Here is an 11,274-nt window from a genome sequence, read left to right on the forward strand (position 1 = left end):
TGTGCAATATGCTACTATTTGTTACATATAACAAGTCGTTTCTCATGGAAGATTGTGTCTCTTTAAAAAGTGATTCCTAATGACTTACTGTCAAGTGTAGTTTCCATATGTCATAACTCACAAGACTTCAAAAGAAAAGGTCAAATCTACTGAATAAACTATTAATGACATCATGATATATACATCTGTTTTGTTGTCTACTCTCAATTTCCTCTTTGATGCAAAATAAGAGTATATGGTATTACCAAGTTCAAGGCTGCCTAAAAAGAATCAACACAAAAAGATGAAATGTACATTACCTGGAAGATGGCAATTTAGTATCCATAGAGATATAAAAAAGTGATAAGATCCATTCAATATTACCATTCATATTGGTCATTACATGTTCCCCTCATCAATCCTTAAGGTGGGAACTAGAACAATATTTCCGAAACTACTTCCTTCTCTTGACTTTTAAATGAACAATATTTCCGAAACTACTTCCGTCTCTTGACTTTTAAATGTGGTTTGAGCAAACCTGATTGTAAGATTATTTGCTTTTGCAAGCTTCATATAATCTTCTTAAAGGAAAAAGGGGTTGAGATCTAACCAACTGTACTTGAACCTTTGCTTCTTCAAAGGACTGAAATCCAAGAATATACATGAATGTAATTCCTCTGACGCAGTTTGAGCAATCTTTTGTAATTCCTCTGACGCTGTTTGAGTAGTGGACAACCATCAATGCATAACTTAAACATAGAGGGGTTAGCCCTTTTCCTTGAAAAGATTGGAGCATGAGTTAATGCTCGAGTTATACATCGTCACAAGCGGAGGGAGGCACTCTTTAATTTGAACTGTGGGGACTTAGCTTCCTCAATTATGAAAAGCAATTCCAGAGTTGCATATGCAAGAATCTCATTATATACTCTGGCAATCAAATACCTGCAATTTCGTCGACAGATGGAAGGAGTGCTTCCATATATAGGTTCTGGTGGCAAACTTCATCTATGAACTGAAAGAACATTAGTTTACTATCCAGCACCCCAGGCTTAGTCAAGAAACAAAAGACATAAATGGAAAAAGAAGAAAAAAAGGCATCACATGAATGTTGAAAATGAATTTACGCCTTTTGCTATGTATATTTTAGGCAAATTAAACTTACATGTGCATAATCTAAGTGAACATGTGCAGAATCTAAGCCACTTCCTCCTTCCTCAACTCACTGGAAAAAAGGGAAACAACAAGAGTGCATGAATTGCTATTGAGATGAAACTTCAAGCAATACATGCGTGAACTAATTAAGTCTTCAAGTAAGATAGGTTCATAATTTGAAAGACTATGTTATGCTATCAACTTCTAGAGAAAATTATCCATTCCTACCAATACTATGTTTCGAAGAAAGTAAGGATTACTATAGTTGCAATATATCACCTTTCTATCATCTAACAATCACTCCGATGTGAATATGCATCGCCTCACAGTACTGGAAATAGGTGCTTCACACTGCTCAACGCTAATGAAAACAAGAAGAAGTAACAAATAAGACCTATTGTAACAAGGACATAGTATCAGCACTGATAGTTAACAGCACAAGGTCATTTAATTGATATTGTAATTATATGGACAAAATATCAAAAGAGAAGTAGTACTGTTAAATGCCACACAAATGAGAAGTACTTTTCTTCACTTACACTTACTGATTCATTAGAGAGACTCCTCGCAAAATGGTTATCACTCGTCAAACATTGCATTTCTTATTGACTATGATATCTTGGAACGTAAATCTGCAAGTGGTGCAATCAAGTGAAAATCTTTAACCAGAAGAGTTTTGTTAGAACAAATAAATGTTGACTAATCCACAGTAGAGAAAGAATTGCTCGAAGCAAATCAAGTTTTATAAAATGTATAATACGTATAGCTTAGTGCGTCAATCTGAGCTAATGCTGGCAAATTATACACAAAAAAAGAAGTACGTTTCTTCCTTTCACCAACTGAGCAAGGAGATGATCATACATAATAACCTTAATTATGCTTTAAGGTTTTTAAATTATCAAGAAACAAACTCTTATATTTTTGATACATCGGAAACAAACATTCTGCCTCGTGTACCTTTGAGTTACGATAGAGCTCTGCATTTACGAAGGATTTTACACTTCCCAGTACACAGATCAAAGCTCAAGAGTGAACATGTTCATTCCTCAACTCACTTGCAAAAGGAAAACAACAAGATTACATGAATTTCTATTTAGTTGAAACATCAAGAAATACATGAACTAAAATTTCAAGAAAAAATTGACTCATATTTAGGCAATGCACAGACAAGTCTATGTATGTGAATGGTAAAAGATTTCTAGTTCATTAATATCATATTATGTATCGCGACCTATACTTGGTTTCTGTTACAATGGTTTATCGCAGCTTTCTGCAGTTGCAATGTATCACCATTCATCCCGATTTGAAGATTACTTCCTCGGCTTCACAAGCTTCACAGTGACAACAGACACACGCTCCACACTACTCAACAAGATTTAACGAAGGAAAAGAATTAACAAACGTTTTAATCAAAGAGAAGTAACAGCAAATAAAAACTACTGGGAAAAAAAAAGAGAATAACTTACATCTGACAGAACACCATTCATTTTAATCATCACAGGCATTCCCAATCGATCTTTATGGTGGGAATATGAGCAATATTTGGCCAGTATTCGCCCTTCTGAGAGTAACTTAAATATGTCAACAGCTTTCCCTTCTCAACAACTCAATAAAACCAAACTGAAAACAAAAGAAAAGGACATGTTAAAACTCTTATCCAATCAATGTACTACTATTCCAGCAGCCCACATTTGTATGATTCCTCTAGACAAGTACTCAACAATCATGGTTTTATCTGACTACTAAAATGATTCCTAAACTTATTGCCAAGTGTAGAAGTTTCAATATGTCATAGCTCATAATCATTTTTTTATGCTGAAGAAGTTAGAAGAACAAAGCAACATCAAGGGAGCCAAGCTGCCATTTCATCTGTGATATTACTGGTTTTACGATTAATCAACAACTGAAGTTTTCTCAATTACTCACGATGTAGCATAGTTTTAATGACATCATGATACACCTATTATCTTACAAGCATTAAATTAATCCCTGGTGCAAATCAATGTTGATTTTCAAGTTCGAAGCTGCCACATGAAGCTGACTCAAAAAGGGAAAGGAGAAAAAATCACAATCAGATAAAATGAAGTTGGAAGGTGACAATTTAATATCCATTCAACTGTGCTCTAGAATTTCGGAAAATGAGAAAATTCATCTATCAAATGCAGGGTGGTTAGAAACTCAAAGATAAAATGAACAAAGCAATACGTGAAAAAAGAAATGAATTTGAAGATCTTCATCCATATATTTTGCTTTCCAAGCTTGATGTATTCTTCTTAAAAGGAATAGGGAAAAAAGTACCTGATCGTGAAATAGAGATTGCATGTTTCTGACTGTTCATGTTCTTCCTTGTGATTCTATGAATTGACTGGAGTTTAAGAACAACGAACAGAAGATTGAACAACTGCAACAATAAAAATGTATCAATGACCAAATCGAGCTAGTAGAAAAGCAAAGGAGGAAATCCTCAAAATAAACTACCAAATTATTCTGCATCATATTTTGAACAGCTAATGTGCATCAACTGAAACAGGAGAACTAATAAGAGATGGCTCTTTCGTGGTTATGTTGTCAAGTCTAACGAGTAAATTGAAAACTACTACCAGTACAAACATAAAGATTGTGGTAACTGAAACATGACTGAATCGCCAGTCTCGGCTTTGTGCAGACATATAGATGCATACTGAAGTGATGGAGAAGGGCAACTCTCCTTATGTCCAGTCCCAAGGCAGATGATGGTACAGAGATGGCCACCACTTTACAGCGATCCGACACGATTTGGGTGTCGGTGAGGATATACATCAAGTGTGCATTGACTACAACAATTACAAAGAAGTACAGGTTAGCCAGGTTTTTGGTTTCAACTCATTGTTTTATATATGCATAAACAAAGTATTGAACACTTTTCTGTTGGATGAGCTATATTCAAGGAAATAAATGCTAGAAATTTAAAATTTTATATTGTTTTTGTTCAATATATTTTTAATGTAATTACTGAAATACACAAACACACGTACATTTAAAAATATTTATTAGTTGAGAGGGGCATTTCTCATTAGAGTGAACCTTGACAACTCTCTGCCCAGCTTTTCCTTCTCATGTTAAGCAACAACATCGTATTTACATGCATGAAATATATATTCTACAACCTTTATTTTCTTTCATTCTGAATTGTGTAAATAAATTTTTGAATTTTTATTGTTGATATTAAAATTATTATTACAAATAAATTATTCTAATTAAATTTTTTACTATGCTCATTATTTTGTTATTCCAGCATTATAGATGCTTAAATACCTTTTATTTTTTTAATTTATAAATAATATTTATTTATTCTATCGGTAAATCCATAATATAAATTAAAAATGGAAAATCATAATATTAAAATGTTTTTAAAAAAAAAGGTAGATAAATGTTTATAATTTAGAGGGTAAAATTGGTATTTGGCAATCCAAAATTTGAAAAATCTAGTTGAGTGACCTTCTGAGTGCAATAGGCATAGTTAAGCGACTTTGTTGTTACAAACGAAAGAAAAGTGACTTTAGAAGATAATTTGAGATAGTTGAGTGACCATTTGAGTAATTGACTCTATTAACAAACAATATGGTGAAGATGCTTCCTTGGCTTCACAGCGCAAAAGCCGCTACAGACTGCTCAACAAGATCTGACAAAGAGGAAGAATTAACAAACAAGCCAAGAGCAGTAATGAAAAATAGAAAAGCAACTGAAGTAGAAAATAATTTACATCTTTAAGAGCAGCATTTGTTTCAATCGTTACAGGCATTCCTCATCAATTCTTATGAAGGAAATTTGAGCAATTTCTAGCCAGTATCCCCCTCTCTCAAATTCTAGATGTCGTTTAAGCAATGGACTGGAGATTTGGTCAATTGTCGACGACCAGCTCAGCAAGGGAGTAGGGCAGCATAGAGCTCTGCATGCGTTTAATGACGAGAAAAACATATTCATGTCCCATAAGCAAATTGAACATCATTAATAGCGCGCGGAGAGCTACAACATTTTTGACATACCATCTAATATATTTATTTCTAGTTTCTACTGGAAAAGAGTACAAATACTTATTGATTCATTAGAGAGACTCTTAGCAAACTGGTTTTCATTCATCAATCATCGCATTTGTGATCTGTTATGATATGTTGGAAAGTAAACCTGGAATAAGTGGTGCAATCAAGTGAAAATCTTTAAGCAGAAGATTTTGTTAGAACAAATAAATCTTAATATAGTGAAGCCTTAAAACTACTACCATCAACAAGATTTTTAATAAAAGGAAAAGAATTAACAAACAAGCCAATAGAAGTAACCAAAAATGAAAAGCTGCTGAGATAAAAAGAGAGAGAATAACTTACATCCGTTAGAGCACCCTTTTGTTTTAATCATTACAGATATTCCTTATCGACTCGTATAGTGGGAAGATGAGCAATATTTGGCCAGTAATCCCCCTTGTCAAATTCTAGGAGTGGTTTGAGCAATGGGCAGTTATGAATCCATATTGTTGAGATGGAAGAGGGCATCCCTTTTACTGGAAGATGTTGGAGATTAGGACAATACCAGATATGCAGCTTAGAGAGGGAAGAGGGCAGCGCTGATTCTGGAAGAGATTGGAGATTACGGCAATTCCCGATGGTCAACGCAGTGAGGGAAGAGGGAATCTCTGGAAGAGATAGGAGTTGATTGCAGTACCTGATCTGTAGACATTGAAGCGAAGTGAGGCGCCGAAGACCTTCGTTCGGTAGTGAATGGAGCTCACGTTGGCAATATAATATAAGCTCAGAAAGAGACGAGGGAAGCCCTTCTTCCAATAGTGACTGAATTTGAGGTGAATTATAAGTATATAGAGATTCAAGAGACGTGAGGCTTTTGAGAACTTGGCTGCTAAATGTTTTCAGATTGTATACAGTAAGCCGCCGAATAGAGCAAGGCAATTCCCAGTTTTCACTAGCAGGAATCTCTTCGTCACTACCATCATGGTAGATGAGTAACTTTGTGAGACAAGGGAGTCTCTGTAAACCCCACTCCTTTCGCCCATTCACCAGTCTCTTACAATGCTCGGTCTCAAAGACTTCTAAATTAAAGGGCAATCCTCCTTCAGGAAAGCACTCTATTTCTGGACAATTATTCAGAAATAGTTCCTTAAGAGATGGAACAAGTTCCTGCATATGTTTTGGCAGCGACTTCAGGTTCTCGCAGTTGCTAATATCCAAAGTACCCAACGACGTCATTTGAGCCACCGAAAGTATTTCAAGATTCTCACATTTTTTAATTATGAGATCTTCAGTCCCATTGGGAATCAGAAGCCTGGTAAGGCCGTGGCAACTTTCTACCCACAAAATGCGTGCTCTTGGGACTAACTCACGTGATATATCATCTATAGAATCACATTTATTCATTTCCAATTTCTCCAGAAACATGTTACTTCCTATAGAGATCATATCACCAACTGATGACTCCAGTTTCAATTTCCCACAGTGCTTTATCTGTATTTCCTTCAAAGTATTTGGCAGACTGCTAATAGCCAAGGAGCTAAGAGAGTGACAATCACTGATGCATAATTCAATTATCTGTTTCATTCCCTGAAGTTGAGACAAAAACAGTTCAGCATGATCAAAAAGAACTCCACCCTTAGGAGAACCTTCAACTTTAAACTTTTTTAGACTTGAAAGTTGGACAGGTGTCTCCAGATTGAGTTCCGGACACCTTGAAATTGTCAATTTTGTCAGAGAACAAAGATTTTCAGACAACTTTCCAATCAACTTGGGGCAGTTTTTAATTGAAAGGTCCTGAAGTGTAGGAAACTCGCCATTCCCTAGTAGGTACCACTGCTTCCACTCCAGCATCTCTGCAAATTCAAGTCGCTCAAGAGAGTTAAAAGGCTTTTTGGAGGACGAACTGCCATAGAATTCTTCAGTCACCTCTGTTATTCGACACATCCCTCTAATGGTAAGGAATTTCAAAGAAGGAAGCTGTCCCAATGCTGGCAAGGAATAACAGTTCTTGCAGTTGCTTAGGGACAATTCCACCAGCTCAAAAAATAAATGATCAGCTAACCAATTTGGAAAGTTTGTCCCTCTATATCCAGTGATCTTGAGTTCTTTAATGTTTGGATTTGGATGTAGATCATCAAGTATGTCTCTTTCATTTTGTGAATTGTCCGCAATACTTATACTCCACTCCAATGATAACTTTTCGATATGTTCCTTTCCTCTCATGTTTGCTTCCAAAGCTTCACTTCTGTCAGCCACATTTTGCAACTCTAGAATAGATAGAAATCCATACAAGTTATGTAGTTCACCCAAATCTTCCATTCTCGAACTACTGCTACAACCAAGAAATAATTTAACTCCCAATAACACACAGATGCTTTTCAACTTGCTTGGATGTTGCGGCTTCTTCAAGCAAGGAGTGTCGCTAATATCAAGTTGACGCAAGTTGATCAATTTTTGTATTTGTATCGGTAACTCCACCAGATTTTGACAACATGACAAGAGAAGTGTCTCTAAGTTATAGAGTACACATATTGAATCTGGTAACTGCTTTATCTCTGTCAAAGAAAGGTCCAAAAATCTTAGGAGTTTTAACTTGATGAAAAAGTCATTTGGCAACTCTTTGATAGTATAATGAGACAATGATAATGCCCTTAAAGATGTTAGTCTTGGCAATATGTTATGCAGTACCCTCTTGTTTATACAACCAGAGTAATGCTGGGCGTTTATCGGAAGCAAAGTCCGCAATTGCTCCAACTTGCGGAGGGGCTTCAATTTCTCAAGGTCACCACCGTATCCCATTGAATATGATAGGTGACGACTTTTTTCCAACATATGAGATACTTCCCTATCTTCTAACCTGATACAAAGTTTTGAAGATGCAAGTTGCACCAAATCATTGACAAGGTCATGCATTAAGAATTTCTCTTTGTTCCCTTGAGAAGACCTTGGGACCCTTTCAAACAATGATCTTGATCGCAACTCGAGAAAGTATTGGTTGCCTGAATCTTCAATTGTTTTATCTTTTTGCAGCCATTGTACGAGACCATTAGCAATCCATAGTTGAATGACTTGTTCTTTGCCAAATGGATAATCTTTGGGAAACATTGCACAATAGGAAAAACATTGCTTCAAATGCACGGGAAGATCATTGTAGCTCAACATCAACGCTGGTAATAAGCCATTGTCTGGCAGCTCCCATATTTCACTTTTCAAAATGCGTCTCCACTCTTCAATCTCTGATTTGGACCGTACCAAACCAGCAAGTGTCTTTAGTGCTAAGGGCAAACCTTTGCACTTTTTTGCAATTTGTTTTCCTACCTCTTCAAGTTCTGGATGTTCCTTAGGATCCCTATTTTCAAATGCATGTATTTTGAATAAAGGCCAAGAGAATTCGCTAGAAAGAATCTCCATGATAATTGGTCGACTACCCATCATCTCCGCAACACTCCCCTTACGTGTCGTCACAATGATCTTACTTCCACGTTCACCTTGTGCAAAAGGATTTCTCAAGTCATCCCACTCGATGTACTTGTCATTCCAAACATCATCTAAAACAATAAGAAACTTTTTACCTTTTAAGCTTTCCTTCAATTTGATTTGAAGTTGATTAAGATTGTTATCAACCATCAAGTTGGATGAACCAATTTCTTGAAGTAATCCTTTTGTTATTCTAGAAACATCATATGGTTCAGACACACAAAACCAAGCTTTCAGATCAAAATGGTCTTTCACCTTCTCATTATTGTACACAGCTTTAGCAAGTGTTGTCTTGCCAAGCCCCGCCATTCCAACAATAGGAATTACACGATACTTTTTTCCATTGGCGTCAACAGACAATAAACGGTCAACCAATGTCTCTATTTCATTATGCCTACCAAAGATATCAGATTCATCGTCCAAAGAAGTTGAAAGTCCTCTAGTTTCTTGTTTACCAGAAACAAGATATATAGTCCTTTAGGCCAAGCCTATCAATTTGTTTTTCCAACTCCTCCAATGTTTTAGTGGTGCCTTCCAACTTCTCCTTTATGTTAAGAAAATAATGATCACTCAAGCACAAGTTGAGGTCACTGACCTGTTGGTTGCCTGTTTCTATAAAATTTTGATGCTGACCTTCTATCTTAACTCTCAGAACTTCATAATTGATTTCTTCCATTAAGTTTTCAGCACTTTCCACAGCATCCCGAAGTTCATTAAGCCACTCGCTCATGTATGGATTAGATGTCTGCTTATTCTCTGCATCACTTAGCACAGCTTGAAGACCAAGTAAAGTCATCTTCAACCTCTTTAACAGTCGAACATCATGCTTGCCCCTTTGAAACATCTTCAGCAGCTCACCCCGAGGAGCAAGCCTATCAAAGAGAACATTCAAAGCTGAAGATAGAAATGCACCTCCAACTGCTAAGCCAAACTCCATTTCTGAAAACTGCAAAACAAAACAGACAACCACAAAATGATCAAGAATTTGGAGAAGATTGATGTTTCTATCTTAAAATAGTCTTACTTTTACCTGTTCAATGCTAAAAGTAATATGAATAAGAATGCTCAGAGTATATGCTAGTTGTGTGCCGTGCTTTTGCAAAAGTTGCTTGTGCTTCTTAGAAGACCTTATATCTCTCTCTTTCTTTCTTTTCAAAATGTACGACTTTTTAACCAACAAAAAGTTAAAGACTTCATAATGGAGCCCGGTTTCTTAACTAGTCATTGATTAACTGAGGCAAGAGAGGGAGTATAAAAAGGGACAGGGTGGGGAACTGAAAAATAAAAGAGCCTAAAATGATAAATTTATGCAGGGTATGCATTAGGTGTGCCTTTTGCTCATATCATGAAATTATTTAGAAATTGTGAAAATTTAAATGATGAGATATACTAACTGTTAAATTGTTGCTGAAATACTTTGCACTCTACATTCTTGAAAATGTTCCTTTTCTTGCAATATACCTCTTTGAAGTTGAAAACCTAAATAATGGTAGGAAAAAAAATTAAATGGTGCCTTTAATTAAATTTTAATAGTATAGTCTCTATCTCTAAAAAATTTATTGATCCATTATATGTTGTAGCTAAGTGTTATTAGTGACAGAGTTTTAGAATAATTTGACAAAACCAATTGAAAAGACGGAATCTTGAAATTCCTTAATATCATGTTTTAGAAAGTATTAGAGCTTGAGAAGAGAAGTGTTACACCTTGTGTATTTGGCGTTATCATGCTGTAAAGGGGCTAATTCGATAGGAAGATAATTTCTATGAGATATTTAAATGATGCGATAGTTATACGTTAAGATTGGAAGTCCTTCGAGTTGTGATTAAAAATTCGACAAAGATCGCCGCAAGTTAAGGGTTTTAAATTTCACTGAAATTTGGATAAAATGTTGATGAGCTTTTCTCTCAATATACTAGGAGTTATGGTGTGTTCTACCCACCGAATCGAAGATCTATGAGTCTAGTTTCCAACGCAACAAACTGTTCGTTAACACGACTTTTGAGTAGAGATATTAACATTTTCGTACAGGGGTGCACACTGTTACGGGAACAGTGTGCATAGTCGGTTTTGGTTAAAAAAAATTTTATTTAAGTTAGTTTTAAAACATAACCCCTGCGTTTTATCCTCTCCAAAACAGAACCTAAAACCTAGGGATTTCCTCTCAAATTCCTCCCATCTATCTAGCCAATCATAACAACAATTTAGTCATCCTCAAGATAGAGAACACCATGGTAGCTTCGGAATCGTGAATTCTTCGGTGTTTCACTTTTCGTAGGAAGACTCCGTCTTGAAGTAATCTCGAATTTAATGTAATTCTGGTCACATAAGGTATGATTTAACTTCCTCTTTGATCTTTGTAAACTTCTACCATAAAAATTCTTAAGAAATAGTTGAAACCTCTATAGAAATGTTCTTGATTTTTTTTAAGAAACCTCTCTTAATATTACTTGATTGTTGGGGTTGTTTTATATGGTTTTATTGTGTTGTTTGGATCTGTGAAGACATGGATGGAATCGTGTCGATGAGGAGATGTAGTAAAGTAAAAATTTGGTGGTGTGTTGAGGAGAAATTAAGCTACAAAAGAGTCTACAAATTCATGCCAGCAAGTTGTTCGCTTAAATGTCTAAATGAAGAATTATATAAGATATGAGCGTGAATTTGATATTG

The 11,274-nt window shown here is 35.7% G+C and overlaps 1 pseudogene; it reads right to left on the bottom strand.

Moving 5' to 3' along the window:
* Nucleotides 1-332: 332 nt before the first annotated feature.
* Nucleotides 333-9,783, bottom strand: LOC107778046 (putative disease resistance RPP13-like protein 1; annotated as a pseudogene).
* Between the last annotated feature and the right edge of the window lie 1,491 nt (nt 9,784-11,274).

Source organism: Nicotiana tabacum, chromosome 18 (genome assembly GCF_000715075.1).
Source record: "Nicotiana tabacum cultivar K326 chromosome 18, ASM71507v2, whole genome shotgun sequence".
Lineage (NCBI taxonomy): Eukaryota > Viridiplantae > Streptophyta > Magnoliopsida > Solanales > Solanaceae > Nicotiana > Nicotiana tabacum.